Genomic DNA, 17,618 nt, shown 5'->3' with positions numbered 1-17,618 from the left:
CAACTTTGGGCCATCGAGGCTCCTCCATAAGGAGATGTCAGGTGAGTTCGACTGAAGCATGAGAGAAACCATGTCCTCCTTGTTTTGTGCAATGTTATACATGCTTGGATACTGCTCACTAAGAGGAGCATTTCCCAATTATTGATCCTCTCAGAATCTGATTTGAGACCCATCCTTAATGACAAATGAACCGTGGTGGAAAAGGATATGCTTCACCTTCATCTGCCCGGCCCAAAAATAGGAGTCACCTAGTTTCCAAATCACCCGAGACAAAGGTTTGGAACCAAGGTATTTGTTACGCAAAACTTCTTGCCAAGTCCCTTCTTCGGTTTCTAAGTTATAAAGCTATTTGCAAAGCATGGCCATGTTATGAGCATCAAGATTTCTGATCCCTAAAACACCTTGGTCTTAGGGTTGACACATGACACTCCATTTCGCTAGACGGTATTTTTTCTTATGATTATCTCTCTACTAGAAAAATCTGGAGCGGTAGTAGTCAATTTTCTTCAGCACTCCCCTAGGAATGATGAAGAAGATAATCATGTAAGTAGGCAGGTTGCTGAGAATTGAGTCGAGGAGCATGAGTCGTCCACCTGTAGACGAGTATTTGCTCAACCAAATGCTCAGTCTTTTCTCGATCCATTCCACAACACTCGACCAATCCAATTTCTTTAACTTACCATAATGAATAGAAATTCCCAGGTAGTGCAGAGGTAACTCCCCCATAGAGCACCCAAAAAGTTCAGTGTATTGTGTCACATTTTCATTGGCTTGTCCGAAACAGAACAATTCACTTTTGTGAAAATTGATATTCAGTCCAGAAAGCTGCTCGAAGGCATAGAGCAAAGTTTTCAGATTCCTTGCTTTTTCCAAATCATGATCCAAGAAAAGAATGGTGTCATCCGCATATTGCAGGATAGATAGACCACTCTCCACAAGGTTAGGAACTACACCGTCAATTTGACCTTCTCTTTTGGTTCTCCCGATGAGAATTGCCAACATATCATCAACTATGTTAAACAGGATCGGAGAGAGTAGGTCTCTTTGGCGTAGACCTTTTTTGTTTGGAATTTTTTTTTGATGTCATCATTAACCTTTACTGCTACACTACCTCCCAAAATGAAAGAATATATCTAAGAGCACCATTTAGGTGAGAAACCTTTTATTCAGAGTGATTGTAGCAGGAACGACCACTTGACTTTATCGTAAGCCTTTTTGAAGTCGAGCTTTAATAGGACACCGTCCATTTTTTTTGCGGTGCAACTCATGAATAATCTCATGCAGAATCATGACTCCTTGATGGATATTCCTCCCTCTCATAAGTGCGGTCTGAGTGGGTTGGATTAACCAATCTGCTACCCCGTTTATACGGTTGGTTAACACCTTTGTAAAAATTTTCAAGCTTACATTTAGAAGGCAAATGGGCCTATATTGTTGTATGCAGACAACATCTTTGATTTTGGGTAGCAGAGTGAGAATACCAAAGTTAAGACTATGTATCGGCAAAGTTCCATCTTGTAACTCCTGAAACAATGTCATAAGATCATTTCTTATGACATCCCATTAATTCTAATAGAACTCTACCGGAAACCATCTGGCCCGGGTACTTTGTTGTGCATCCCGTACTTCCTCCTCAGAGAAAGGTGCCAATAGAAGGTCGTTTTCCAGGCCCAATACATCCTGCTGTGATTCCAACAAGGAGAAGTGGTTTATCCCTGGTGGACCAAAAAGTTTTTTTTATAAAATTTTGTAACATATTCTTTGATTTGAGACTCACCCTCAATCTTGCCTTCTTATTGTTCTAAGGAAAAGATACGACTTTTCCTATACTTGCCATTTGCAATCATCTGGAAATATCTTATATTATTGTCCCCATATAATATATTATCTACCTTAGCCCTTTGGTAGTACTTTAGCTCCTCTTCATGCAGGAGCTTAGCCAAGTTTTCATTAGCCTGATTTTTTTTGTTTATCTCCCAATATGATAAACCCCCGTGATTTCGAGATCCGGTTGAGGTTATCAATAATTTTCAGGAGTTCTTTCTTTTTCTGTTTGTACGTTGCTGCTGTGTTTGATGCCCAGCCTCTAAGATGACATCTCAGTGAACTAATTTTTCTTGTCTATTTTTGCATTGAGTTCCTTCCAGCTACCGGATGACCCCATATTTCTATCACTCGTTTGGCAAATCCCTCACGTTGTAATCATCCCAATTCAAATTTGAAGGGTTTGTACTCCCCCTAACGACCAAGCTGCTTGTGTCAATGAGAATAGGTGTGTGATCGGATATCTTAGTCCACTCAAGAGCCCGGACAATGACCAAAGGATATCTTTCTTCCCATTCTGTAGACATGAGCACACGATCAAGTTTTTCAAAAGTGGGTGTTTGAAGGTTGTTTGCCCAAGTGAATTGCTGGCCTGATAGCTCAATTTTTATTAAATCCAAGCTGTCAATGACTGCATTAAACAGGAAAGGCCACCTGGGTTGAAATTTGTCATTATTCTTCTCACTTTAGAATCGAAGAATGTTGAAGTCCCCGCCTACCAAATAGGATACGGGTTATCTCGACAAGAGTTAACAAGCTCTTCCAAAAAGCTATATTTTAGATTGTCTTAGAACCGGACCGTACACTGCAGTTAAACTCCATTCGAAGGAGTCATTTTTGTTCTAAAGATGGATTCTGATAAGAATCTCCCATAGTAGATATGCTCAATATCCAAGAAAGATACATTAATACCGACAAGGATACCTCCAAATCTTCCTCGCGAAGGATGATAATGCCATTGCAAGTCCTGACCGCTAGATAAGCGAGTTAGTAGCCCTGCATCAACGGTATGCTTCCCCGTCTCTAGTAGGGCCAAAAAATCCAGCAGGTACTCATTACTGTAATTGGCAATTAATCTGATTTTGGCCAAGTCCTAAAGACCCCTGCCATTCCAGAAAATGTCTTTCATTTATCACCTGTTTGTCTTTTTAGATTTCTTTGCCTTTTCCGGCCAGTAACCTTTTTTCTTTGAGGTGGATGCTTTGGGTTTTTTACTACTAGCCTTAAGGTCACATATGATATTTTCAGGCATCGCCTCATCCATATCCACCTCAGTAATTTCCCGCACTAAGTGAGATAGAATCGGGCCATCCCAATCGGCTTCCGACTCATCCTCACTTACATCAGATTGCTCTAACTGATTACATTTGGTTGATTGCTTTGTTTAGTTGAAATAGTAAGATCCATCAAATGTTGTAAGTCATATGTAGATTTTTCGATTTCCAAACTATTTTGCCCTAACGAAATACCGAGAGGAAAAAGATTGGACATTATTAGAATTAGACAGGGGATGGGAAGTGAAGGGACGTGCACCTTGTGCTCGCACAGGTGGAGTAGTTGCAGGACCGGTGCCACTGTCCACATTGCAAGGCTTCACCCCATCAAGATTCTTTTCAGCTGCTCATCTCATAGCCCTCCCCAACGAGTCTCCGTCCGCCTCCGTTGAGCCATCAGCCCGAGTGACTGAGTGTCTATGGCCGCTGCGCCTAAGTCCATTAGACTCCGGCCTTGAAAGGTGCCGCTGTCAAGCAGCAGCCATCGAGGACGGAGATCGAGAGAGCGCAGGCCAGATATCATCATCAAGGATGTTCTGGCCCTAAACTGCCGTGGCCATGCCTGAGAGCGCAGTCCACGTTCAGTTCTAGACCTTCAGTTCTTCGGAGGACATAGCTAAATAGAGTTTGATCACAATAGGTCTCTATGGTTGGGTTTGTTGCTCACAGTCCACGTTCGTGGAGGCCTTATGAACCCCGATAGGACCTGTATGGATAGGTGCAGATTAGGCAAAATCCCTTTGAATTCATAGAGGACTTAAACTAACTTCGTTGCTAATCCGAAGGATTCGATCTCATCCATGAAAAATGGGATGTTAAAGATTCGCTGCCGCTCAATCCACTGCTGCCGCATGAGCTAGCTGTAAACTTACGCAGCGATATCAAGCTAACTAGCCGCCGACTTGCACCATCGATTTGCTTTGGTCAAACTATACTCCATTTTATACTACCAAAAGGTTCCCAATGGCACAATAATCTGAAATTTCAAATCATATCAACTTTTCAATAATCAGCAGCAGCAAAGAAAAATGCATCCTCTGCTTAGAAAACTCTGAAGAAACTAGCTAGCCAAACAGGTGGACAAAAGCTCTGAACTTTAGTGGCGAGCTGCATTTGCGCCCAGCCTTTTTGTCCTAACGTTTCTGATTAACAAATTATCAAATTGTTAAAGACTGCTCACTTTGTTTAAAGGTGTGATTAACTTATAAGAAGATGCAGAATGTCTTGGGGGGCAGTGAGGGCCTCTGTCTGGATTAAACAATCGCCAATAATGCACCATTAACAATTCGTCACGCTAGCAGTTCCCAGCGAGACATATCCGGACACATCTGCATCATATGCCTCACGTGACTGCAGGGAGGAAACAATGCAATTATTGGCCTAATGCTGCCATCTCATTTGTTTAAATTAAGCAACTGGAAGGCAGGCCCGTATATTAGCAAGTGCAGCATGGGCGACTGCACAAGGCCTAAAAAATTTAGGGCTCAAAAAATCAGGCCACCCAAATATAACTTGTTGTGCATAATTACTAGTGGTTAATTCTAGTTATTAATTGGCTGCAATTGGGTGGCGCAACACCGCAACAACTCCATCATTTTCCCCACGTCTTTCTTTCTCTCTTTCTCTCTCTGCTCAGTTCTCCTAATTTGTTTCCTAAACAACTCCTTAACTCCTGCAAAAATTGATTCCACCCGTCAATATTCTTTTCCTACCAACGAACTAACGATTTCCGCGAGATGATCCCGTTGGTGTCAATGGATCCATCCACTTCACTCACATCCTTTTATTCCTAATTTCTTTGCAATTTTCTTCCCCATCTCGTGTTCTTTTCTCATTGTACCGATCTCTTTGAAATCGTGCTTCGATTGGGGCAATGGTGCTTTGCTATGCCGATTGGACTCGGAGGCGTGCGATCTGTGCAGAGTTGGGGCCTCACAGTCCTCAGGTCCGCGAGAAAGACTGCACTCTTCACCAAGCACAACCAGGTAGTATGATCTAAATATATTGATGTGTGGATCTTTAGTTTTGCTTAAAAGTTTTTAATACCTTTTGTTTTCTTCTATCTATACAACTTGGTGTTGTTTCATTTTCTAGCCATGTCCTAGAAATAAGAAATGTGATTATGGTTATAAAAATAGTAAGAAGCAAAAAAAAAAGACTTGACAAGCTAACTGAAAATGGTGCTCTTGATATGTTATTGTAAAAGAATCTCATGTTACTTCTGAAAATTGAACTCTTGATACTGCTGTTGATAAGGGACATAGTGATGACACTGATGATGTTGAGGCTGACACTATAGAAACTTTTTTGTCATTGATATCTTAAATTGAGGGTCTGATTAGATACATTTAGCACAGGGCCACCTAATTCTCGGGCCCTGCTGGAAGGGCCTAGGTCTCTGATTTGAGTAAGACAAAAACTAGAAAGAAACGCCGTGCCTGATAATCCTCGTCGCTCTAGATGTATAATACTACCTCCGCTCTCAAAAAGATCTGCATAATAATCTTTGTCGTTTTAGATATTGATACGGTCTTCAACAAACACGTTAACTATTATTTTGAACAACTATTTATTGGTAAAAGTTAATAAAAATTAGATGATGTTAAAGAATTTTTTAGGATAAATCCACTACTATCATTTAAATGTGCTAAATTCTAATAGTTTTATGTATATTAGTGCTCAAAATTTTTAAAATTTAACTGCACTTATTTTAGGACGATATTTATTTAATATATAACAAAATATAAATTATATATAACTGGATTGATGTGATGTCACGGAATGGGGGCCTTGGGTACCGATCAGGTAAGGGGCTCCTCTTCGTTGCAGCCCTCACAGCCCACGCTAGTGGCACGCTGATGGGCTTTCATCGCTCCGTTACCTTTTTATGGGCGGTAGAAAAAAATATGGTTCGGAACTTCAGAAGTGTCATCTTATACATAACTTAACTTTGCAAATTTGACCAAATATGTTAGTTTATTTGTAAAGCATCGAGGCTATTTAACCTTCCAGAGGTATACTACAGGATTAAAATATTTGATGATGACATATTAAATAAGTTATGTATACCATGCCATTGTGATGTTTGGCTACACTCATATGCTAGTTCTGAATTTGGCGTTCACATCTTCTCTTATAGCAAAGTTATGCGGTGACCTTTGGCTACACTCTAGCACTGAAGAATTGTCAATCTAATTAATTAGTACTCCAGACTAAACATACACATAAAACCCATGTCATCTACCTCTCAACGATCATTGCATTCCAAAGAAAACTGACAATCGGAAGCTAGGCATTGTGTTACTTACCACAGCACAGCATAGGTTGAGGAACACAACTTACACATTGTCATCAACTCATCATCGGATGGCCACACAGCCAGTCCATTAATGCTTTTTACAAAGAATATAGTGCCCTTGCAGCAGGAGCCTTCGTGGCTCACAGTGATCACCCTCCTTTGTGGCATTGTGTCTGAGTGGCTGATGGATAACATTGATCTCAGAAAAATATATGTGCTATTGCGACATTCGCCTTTGTGGCCCACAGTGATCACATTCGCATTTGTGGCTTTTGCCTGTGTGGCTTTTGCCTTCGTGGCGCGTTGCCTGTTGCCTTCGGAGACGGCCGATGAGGACAAGTCCGAGGCCCGAAGAGGGGTATAGTGAGTAAAGAATGGTGCCGGGCTCCTGGTCGTGGCCTTGCTGTACACGTTGTGCCATGCTCCTGGCTCACCTCTTCACACATATATTATTCTGAGACCCATACAAGGCTGATGATGATCCGGGATACATAAACAGTCCAAAAAACTCATGCTAGACTATTATCCCATTCCTTTACTGCTTTTATTTCTAATGCTATCACTTTGCTCTGTTTTGTTGCATGTGATTACAGCCTTGTAGACTCGGAGATGACCTCGATATGATGACCACTAGCACAGCTTAATCGGAGGTAGCCTGAAGATGGGCGTAATTAACTGGAGTCACTTCACGAAGCCCCAGGAACCAAGACAAAGCAATCGCCCGATCATTGAGATAGTCAGATATCGTGTGTGTCGTGGAGTAACATGTATAATGAGAGAAACTATATTTTATGAATTTGACATGAATGAATAAAGTTTACATGTTTCCAACTATTACATCCTCCTGTCTTTCGTATACTTTATATACTGGCACACCCGTAATATTATATTCAAAGTTATAAAAACACAACTCGACGTGAGTTTCTCTTGCGTGAAACACCGGATGCTTGTTGTGCGAACTCATTAGCTCTAAAATTATCGTCTCTAGACTCATGACTGATAGCAAAATCATCCAAGATGGCAATGATGTCTAGACCTTTGTCAAGATAGTTATTTAGTGATTCGTTAAATTCTGTTCTAAGCAGTCTTACCATGTTCATGATGTCTTTTTCTGAAATCCCTTGAGGTGTCATAAAGAGACTGGATTATCTATGGTCGCTCATTGGGAAATTCTTTGCCAACCAAAAGACCTGGGTGGTTTGGGTATTATAAACCTCTCAGTCATGAATATTTGTCTCTCAGCAAATGGCTTTTCAAGCTTCTTAATGAGGATGGGGTGTGGCAAAAACTACTTAGAAACAAGTATCTAGGTTCCAAGGCACTCACAGAAGTTTAGGTCAAACCAGATTATTAACATTTCTGATCTGGCCTTATGAAGATCAAAAAAGAATTCCTTAAATGGGGTTCTTTTCTTGTACAAGATGGGAGCCAGACTCGAATCTAGAATGATACTTGGTTTGAAATAGTCCATCAAGTATGAAGTTCTCATCTCTATATAATGTTGTGAGGCACAAGCAAGCCACTGTCGTGGAAGTCATACAAAGCTTACCTCTTAACTTATCTTTCTAGCGACCAATTGTAGGTGATAAAGTAATTGAATGGCAAACTTTAACCTTGCAATTAGTTCACACAAATCTTTTCTAATGAGAGAAATACGTTCAAGTTGGCTCTAAATGGAAGTGGATTATTTTCAGTCCAATCCATATATAAGCAAATGATGAATCAACCCACTACGATTTTCGACAAGTGGCTATGGCAACTAAAACTCCCTTTAAAGATAAGATTTTCCTATGGTATATAGGTTGCGGGGTTATCTTGACCAAAGATAATTTGGCAAAAAGAAATTAGAAGGGTAGTCTGAAGTGCTGCTTTTGTAATCACAATGAAAGTATTCAACATCTTTTTTTTAAATGTTCCCTAGCTAAGACCATCTGGCAAATTGTCAGAATAACTTTGGGTATTAATAGACCTAGGGATATAGCTCATATTGTGGCAATTAGTTACGGAAGGAGGGAACAAAGAGAAAAAACAGAATCTTAGTTGGGGTGGCCACCATTTCTAGGCTATCTGGCTTTGTCGTAATGATATTGTGTTTAATAAAAAACAAATATGTCATTTATGCAGGCAATTTTCAGGGGAATCAATTGGCTAAGGTTCTGGAGACTATTACAAAAGGAGGAACAAAGGGAAGATGTTTTGAAGGTATGCCACGCTCTGGAGGTGGTGGCAATGGAAACCTTTGCAAAGCATGGATGGCGTTCTAGTTACAGAATAGATACATTATGCTTTTTACCATACTTTATTTCTTTATTGTTGCTGGCTATTAGCCAAAACTTTATAATAATGATGGTGGCTGTATGCATCCCAGATGCAAAAAGCCTGAATGTTTTCTATTTTCTAAAATAATCATGATTTCTCTATTGCACGGGGAGTTGTATGCCCCATTGCCAGTTGGTGATTCCATCTGGTGCTACGTGGTGGAGGAGATTCTCCTACTGTTGGTGATCTTCTCTGTTGCAGGAGAGTTTCTTTGTTGTTGGTGGTAACTTATCTATTAATGCACAAGATAGGTAGTACTTAAATATGTCACAGTTCTCAAGAAATATCATTGTGGTTGATATCAAGCTTGATAATCAGAATTATCGAGAGTGGACCTTTTTCTATGAAGACTGTGTTGATGACTTATGGTTTGGCTTTCCACTTGATTGATGATCCACCTATTGATAAATCAAAGGCTGGTTCTAGTGCTGCCGCTATGAAGGCTTGGCAGATAGATGATGAAAAAGTGACAAGTGCCATTGTCACGAATATTGAATATTCCTTGTGGATAAGTCTTGAGCATCATGGGTTAGCCAAAGAGATCACTACTACAAAACCTATCTTCTATGCCAGTCTATCATTATCGGTTCATAAGCCATGCGGGAAGAATCTATCACGTGGCTTACGAGCCGGTAGTGATGAGTGGAATCACTGCCGGCTGATGGCTTGAGCCAGCTGTGATGCCCAGCTCCATTATCACTGTATCCTAAAGCCATTGAGGGCAGAGCAGGGAATCATTGCCGACTGGTTATATGAGCTGGCAGTAATGTCTCGGTTATATAAAAGTCGTCCTATCCTTCCCAAGAACAACAGAGTGGAGCTCTGTTCTTTCTTGATGATAGCTATTATTGGTCACCAAGTTCTTAGGGGCTTCAAAATTTTGAGGAATCCTCACGCCCTAGTTGTTACAAGGTATGTAACTTCATCGCCAATTCATTTGTAGTTGAATTTTATTTGCTAAATTGCTCTTGATTTTGAAATGATGAAGATGTACCTATGGCCATGATATTTTAAGACAATGTAGATGCAACTATACCTCATTTATGATATGGAAGCTTCAATTAGTAGCTTATGGTGAAAATTTTCTTTATTATTGATTTACATTAGCTATAGGTTTGAGCATATTTATTTTTGATTTTTAATGAATTAGAAAAATTAACCATAAAATTAAGGTATACAGCAAGCTCCAATTATATTTTTATATTTTAATTAATTGTAAAGCTCCAATATAGAAACTTTAGGTACGAGCATATTTATTTTTGATTTCAACAAATTAGAAAAGTTAGCCATGATATTTAGGTATGTAGCAAGCTTCAATTATATTTTTTATATTTTAATTAATTAGTATGCTCCAATATGGATACTTTAGGTATGAGAGTATTTATTTTGATCTTTAATGAATTAGAAAATTGAGCCATGATATTTAGGTATGTTGCAAGATCCAATTATATTTTCTATATTTTACTTAAATAGCAGGCTTCAATATAGAAACTTAATGTATGAGCGTATTTATTTTTTATTTTTACTTAATTAGTCATACATAAGGGTTGAATAATAATGAAAATTTCTAGGGATGACATCAACAAACACCCCTCGGAAGTGGACGCGAAAGCATACAAAAGGCGGCTCCTCTAACCCGGGCCAATTACCAGTAGGAGATGATGAGATAATTTATTTGTTGGTGACTACAAAATCTTCTAGATATTTTGAATTTGGATTTACAATAATGATATAATTGTAAATGGACAGAAGATGGATGAATGATGTGAGCTGTGTGAGCGTAGAGTACAAGAACGACGTGTGAGCGCAGAGTACAAGAACGACGTGGAGTATTTCCTGGTAACAGCCACGACGCACAAGTCAAATACACAGTATCAATACATGTGTTGTCCATGTGTCTATTGTGAGAACAAAAAGAAGTTTTCCACCACCCAGCAGATACATTCCCACTTGATGTCAAGGGGCTTTATAACTAGCTATACCTGTTGGACTGAGCACGGTGAAGCTGAGATCATACAAGAAGGATAATACATTGGTAGATAAGACAAAGACTTGTGCACCAATATGTCGGTTCATGAATATACTGATATGCTGCCTGTCGAAGATACGCTGGTCAATGATGATCTAGAGCAAATGTTATCTGACGATGACGACGATGATCTGGAGCAGTGTTGCATGATAGGGAGGGGAACTTCACCAATGTAAGAGATTTTTAAAAGTTTCAGCGTATGGTAGAGGACTCTAAAACATCATTGTTCCTAGGCTGCAAGAAGGAGCGCACAAAGTTGAATATCGTGCTTTCACTGCTACAATTAAAGGCAAGCAATGGGTGGTCTGATACAGGCTTCACAGAGTTATTACTAATTTTGAAGAAATTGCTTTCAAAGGGAAATGTGTTGCTAGAAAACACGTACCAGGCCAAATAGGCTTTGTGCCCATTGGGGTTAGAAGTATAGAAAATACATGCATGTCCAAACAGTTGCATGTTGTATCACTAAGAGCATGTAGACTTGGAAGTGTGTCTCGTCTGTGGTGCATCATAGTACAAGAGTGACAATGATGATATCGATGGTGAAGGAAAGAAGAAAAGCCTCTTGTCAAGGTGATGTGGTATTTTCCTATAGTCCCCTGTTTGAAGCATTTATTCACAAGCAAAAGGTATGCCGAATTGATGCAATGGCACACTGAGGAGCGCAATGATGATGGAATGTTGAGGCACCCCGTTGATTCTATGCAGTGGAGGAACATTGATAGGAAATACAAGAAGCCATTAGCAAAAGATGAGAGGAATATAATTTTTAGGTTGAGTACGGATGGGATGAATCCATTTGGCAACATGAGCAGTAGTCATAGCACTTGTCTTGTGACTCTTTGTATCTACAACCTTCCTCCTTAGTTGTGTATGAAGAGGAAGTACATTATGATGTTGATACTGATACAAGGGCCGAGGCAACCTGGCAACGATATCGATATCTACCTAAAACCATGAATAGAAGATCTTGTAGCATTCTGGAATGATGATGTGCGGTTATGGGATGAATACAAATGAGAGAACTTCACTCTATGCGCAATGCTATTCGTAACAATCTAAGATTGGCCAGCCTTTGGTAACCTATCGAGCTAGACTATCGAAGGCTATTTTGCATGTATGCATTGCTTGGATAAAACAGAGAGCTTGTGGTTGAAGAACTACCAAAAATGGTGTACCTAGGTCATCGTAAATTTCTTCGCAAGGATCACCTGTACCGTAGCAATAGGAGAGCTTTTGATGTGAAAGTTGAGGCTCGATCACCTCCTAAGCATCGCACTGAGAGATAGGTATATGACATGGTAATGGGGCTTAGGGTTATCCTTGAAAGGGACTGGGAGTACACTAGTTCCAAAATCTAATCTTAGAGCTCCTATGTTAAAAAAAGAAATATGTTTTTATGACCTAGCTTATTGGCCGGATTTAGTGGTTCGATACGCAATTGATGTCAAGCACATTGAGACGAATGTGTGTGATAGATTGATTGGTACGTTACTAGACATACCTGGCAAAACAAAGGATACAATTCAAACACGGAAGGACCTAAATTATTTGAAACTCAAACATGATCCACATCCTAAAGATATGGAAGAAGGCAACAAAAAGAGACTAGTAAAACATATCTTGGTCCTGCTAGCTACAGTCTGAGCAAAGTGGAGAAAATTGCAATATGCAAGTGCTTGCATGGAATCAAAGTTCCATCTGGTTACTCCACCAACATGAAGAGACTAGTAAACATGAAAGATTTAAAACTAACTGGAATGAAGTCTCATGATTGTCATGTGATGATGACACAGATGCTTCCAATTGCAATTAGAGGTATTCTGCCGTCGAAGGTCCAAAACCCAATCATAAAACTGTGTTCATTCTTCAACGCGATATCACAGAAGGCCATCAATTCGACCAAGCTAGATAAGCTGCAGGAAGATGTGGTCGAGACTCTATCCCAGCTTGAGGCGTGTTTCCCTCCATCATTTTTTGATATCATGGTGCATCTCATTGTTTACATTGTGAAAGAGATACTGATTCTTGGCCCCGTGTTTCTACATTAGATGTACCATTTTGAGAGGTTCATGGAGTTATGAAGAAATATGTTCGTAATCGGAAGTAGCCGGAAGGCTTCATGGCCGAGGGCTAGGGAACCGATGAGGTCATTGATTTCTACGTCGACTACATGAATCTTAAATCGATTGGTGTGCTTGTATCTCGCCATGAGAGGAGGCTACATGGGAAAGGGACCATAGGTGCAAACTCATTGCGCACAAACTACCCTGTTTCATTCACGCAAGCATATTTCGTAGTTTTGCGACAATCAATTGTAGATGGCCCGTATGTCAAAGAACACCAAAAGATGCTACCCACCAAAAACCCAGGGAAGTTTGATGTTTGGATCACGTGAGAGCACCGAGATCATTTCAGCACCTGGTTACGCAGACATGTGATGGATAAACAGATATAGTGTGCTTAATTGAATGTGTTGGCTAACAGACCATCCGCTACAATCCTCATATTCCAAGGATATGACATCAATTGCTATACATTTTATACAAGAGCATGAGATAATAAGAGTGCTAACCAAAATAGCAGTGTCTGTATAGATGCTATGACTACAATGGCTATAGGGAGACCTACTATAGATTCAAAAGATGTTATGCAAGTCTTCTATGTAAAGGACCCGAACCTGGCTAACAAGGAGTGCTAAGTGCTTCTTCAAGGAAAAAGAAGGATTGTCGGAGTGGAGAATGTCATTGATGAGAAAGACTACAATCAATTCGATGTGTTACCTCCTTTCGGAGAGGATGTCGATCTAGGTCTCATGGAAAACACCGATGAACCTCCCTATGTATGCCGTGATCATAATGAAGTGTGAATCGTTAAGCTAGATTAAGTAGCATTATTTACATATTAAAGAAGGACATGAATTAATATGTATTAATGAAGGACTAATTGGTTTGTTTACCTAATGAATTAAAAAAAGTATCCATGAAATTTAGGTATATAGCAAGCTCCAACAATATTTATTTTCCATTTTTACTGAATTAGAAAATTTAACCATGAAATTTAGGTATATAGAAAACTTAATTTTGGTATATAGCAAGTTCAAATTAAAATAAATATGTATTAGGATTGGAGGTCAATAGAATGTTAAAAAATGTAGATAGATCGAACACTTTTGAATACACTTGAGTAACACAGTGGTTGGTTTTTTTTCAGTCTTAGACCATAGATCGTAGGTTAGATGCTTGTGCTCAGAACAAAAAATTGTTTCGCTATGCAGGGGGGGGGGGAGGGTGGTGGTTACTGCTGGCTATCGTCATGGGCTGACAGTGAATCCACCCTTCACTACTGGCACACATTTGAGCCGGTAGTTAACCCCCCTTCACTGCTGGCACACCATTTATGCCGACAGTGAAGCGCCTCCCGAACTTAGAAAAAATTTCCCCTTCCGCGTTGTCCTCAAGCATCGCCACCTCCGCCTTGTCCTCGCCCATGCCACCGGAGGACCACAAGCCCGCACCGATGAGCTTGAGTCCACCGTCCCTATCCTCCCTGATGTTGTCGTCCTCCTCGTCGACACCATCCTCCTCCTCCCCGACGTCATTCCCATTCTCCTTGATGTTGTCATCCTCCTTCCCAATGCTGACCTCATCCTCCTCGCCGACGCCATCCTTATCCTCCTCCCCAACTCTGCCCCCGTCCTCCACCCCAACGTCGTCCCCGTCCCTCTCCCCGAGGCCTTCATCGAGGACCAGCACCTAGTCACCGCTGTCTCCTCCCCCTCCATATGTAAGAAGAAGTGTTGTTCTTAGATACATATGTAAGAAGAAGTGTTGCTCATGTGTAGTAGTTGTAGATGAGCGTATTGGCTTTAGATGTGAATGATATTGATAGAAGCAATTGGTACAAGTTGGTCAGCTTGCTCAATCACGGATTGTGCTTGAACCTATGATAGAAGAAATATAAGTAGGCAAATGGAATTGCAGTGCATATGAAAAAGACTGACTCAGGGTCCTTAATAAGTTAATATTGTTTGAAGGAAGCCACCGACTGACTACGAATGCATTAACAAGAAGAAGGCCAAGAGAAAATCAGGTCCAATCGTTGAGGGTGCTCCAAGCATTGGGGGGTTTCCTGGCTACTTCTGGATTATCAGCAGAGCAACTAGCACAACTTTTTTGCGGGAGCAAAAATCCCATAGTTGGATGTTAGATGGCCGTTTTAGTTGAGAAAACCTTTGGTCAAACCAGATATAGAAAATTACCTTACAACTCAAATGCGTCGATTACATCTGTGGTACTTAGAGCAGTCTAGGCAGGCTATACAGGTGTTCCCCGTAAAATACAGAGATGAATATTTCCTCAACAAGGATGACTACTTCTGGGTGAAGTTCAAGTGATTATATGAATTGTACTAGGAAGATGCCCTTGACGTGTACATAGTGGGAGCATGGACTCTGTAAGTGACTTATGTATATAATTCATGTTATATGATCTTGTACCTTGAAATTGCATGCCTAACTCTCTCTTTCGTAGAATGGAGATTTGCACATGCAGACAAGAATTAGATAATAAAGTAGAATTCATCGATCCTTGGCTTGTCAACGAGAAAATTGTATGGATGAATCGAGACTTCACCGATGACTACTTATTGAAGTGTCTGCTTCACCGCCAACACAAGAAATTTACACTCTTACCCTATAGTTTTGAGTACGTGTTTGAGCACTAGGGCGTTCTGCTTTTATGGACAACTCGATTCTAGTACTAATTTGGTATGGTGTGATATATTTATGCAGTTTTCATTGGATCCTCCTTGTCATCCACCCAGACTTCAGCAAGATTATTGTCTTGGACTCACAAAAGAGAGATAAGACAACTTACAAAGACCTCATTGACATGCTAAATAGGTAAACTCGATCATTTAATCTTCACGTCAATTGCATCTAAATTTAATTGGTATTCATATTCATGTACACAAGATACTGCAAAAATAGTTTTGTCTACTTTCCATACAGGAAGCAGTATGATGTAAAAACTGACTTTCTGGTACGTAGGGAATATTCATATCATTCAATTCCTACTAAATAAAAAGGTCCAATTCATTCCACTGATGAATCCTTTTCTCTTGAAGTGTATAAGGCAACCAGCCGGTAACAATCTCTATGGATTCTGTGTTCTTACTTTCATGCACATATTTAGCGGAGATGGAGACGGTGTCAGGTTTAATGATGTTGAGGTATGAAATTACAAAATGATGCATTATTTTCAATTTCTATATGTGTTCAAGGACTAATTCTTTGGATTCTTCAAACGCAGCACTTCAAATAATGCACAAGTGTGATACTCCCTGTGGAAATACATGCTATTCAAGAACAGATTCCCGGGTTCGTCATCGAACATGTTATCAATCCAAACAATGAGTTTCATGAATCGATTGTGCTATCGACGCATGAGAGACCTTCAGACGATATCATACCTTCTAGTAGAGAGTATACGATAAGGGGGTTAGACAATGTATATATCACCAAATAACACCATATTAATGAAGGAAATTAATTAGAACATTAATTACTATGTATTAATGAAGGTATCTTTATTATTAATTTACATTAAATATGTCTCATTGTATGCATGTATTGAGAGGGAGAGAGACAGAGAGAGGAGAGAGAGGAGAGTCAAGACACTACCGGCTCAAGAATTCAGCTGGTAGTGATTCTACGGGTATCACTGCTGGCCGAAATCACTAGCTTGCAGTGATACCTAGGGGACTATCACTGCTCATTACCCACTGCTGGCTCTAAAACCAGCAGCGAAGGGGGTTTTGGAGCCGGCAGTGATAGGGTTTTCTAAAGTAGTGAGATGTGAACTTATTTGTAACATTGATATGTTCACACCAGTGGATTCGTGTTAATTATCATCACCTCACTGACACTACTCCTCAATCTTGGATTTTGGACTCAAGGGCTTCTTTCTATGTGAGGTTCGACAAGCCTCAGTTGGTTGTATGCCAGTCACTGATGGTACTTCTGTTCATACAACTGATGGCACATCATATCATATTACTCATTAGGGGGCCCTTCACTCTTCTTATTTTTCTGTACCTGATGTTTCGTTTGTACCTCAACTATATATGAATCTTTGTTCAGTAGGTCAACTAGATGACCTAAACAGTTTTATTGGATTTGATGATTCATTTTGCTTTATTTAGGATCATCGAAGTGGAAGTGTGATTGAGATTATCATCGCCGTAGAGGTTCTCCTAGCCTCTACATTTTGGACATATTGTGTCTTCCTTCTTACACTGGGTCCACTGCTTGCGTGCCATCAACTGTGTCATCATCAGCTTCATATTTCGCCAAGTGGCATCATCATCTTGGCCACTGTCGGAGGATTAACTCCTGTCGCAGGGATCCCGAGAGACCCCTTTTTAGAGATTCGGCCGGGGGGGATGATCTTGAATAAGTTCGTCGGAGAAATGAATGAGAGTAAATGCAACGGCCCGTGGAGGGGGACGACCTAGTGCGGAAAGAAGTAAATGCACCGGAGTTTTAGACAGGTTCGGGCCGCACGGGGGCGTAACACCCTACTCCTGTATGGATGCAATAACTGTCCCGGGGGAGATCCCTCAGGGATGTAGCTGGTTACAAGAAAGATGATCTATCTAAGAGCTTGAGGCTCCTTGTTCTTCGGCTGGAGCTATGCTCAAGCCTGTTCACAATGTCTCTGTTTGCTTGCTTGGTTCGTCGTGGGGCTCGTCTTCCTCGTTGGTTTTTTTTTGTTCTTTCCTTCTTCCTCTGTGTGTCGATCCTTTTATGCACCCGGTAGCCGCAACATACCCCGAACAGGAAGGAAGGGGCACAAGTTCCGAGACACCCTGA

The sequence above is a fragment of the Phragmites australis genome, chromosome 16, assembly GCF_958298935.1.
Source record: "Phragmites australis chromosome 16, lpPhrAust1.1, whole genome shotgun sequence".
Taxonomy (NCBI): Eukaryota; Viridiplantae; Streptophyta; class Magnoliopsida; order Poales; family Poaceae; genus Phragmites; species Phragmites australis.
The sequence above is the reverse complement of the archived record's forward strand: the minus strand, read 5'-3'. Positions refer to the sequence as shown.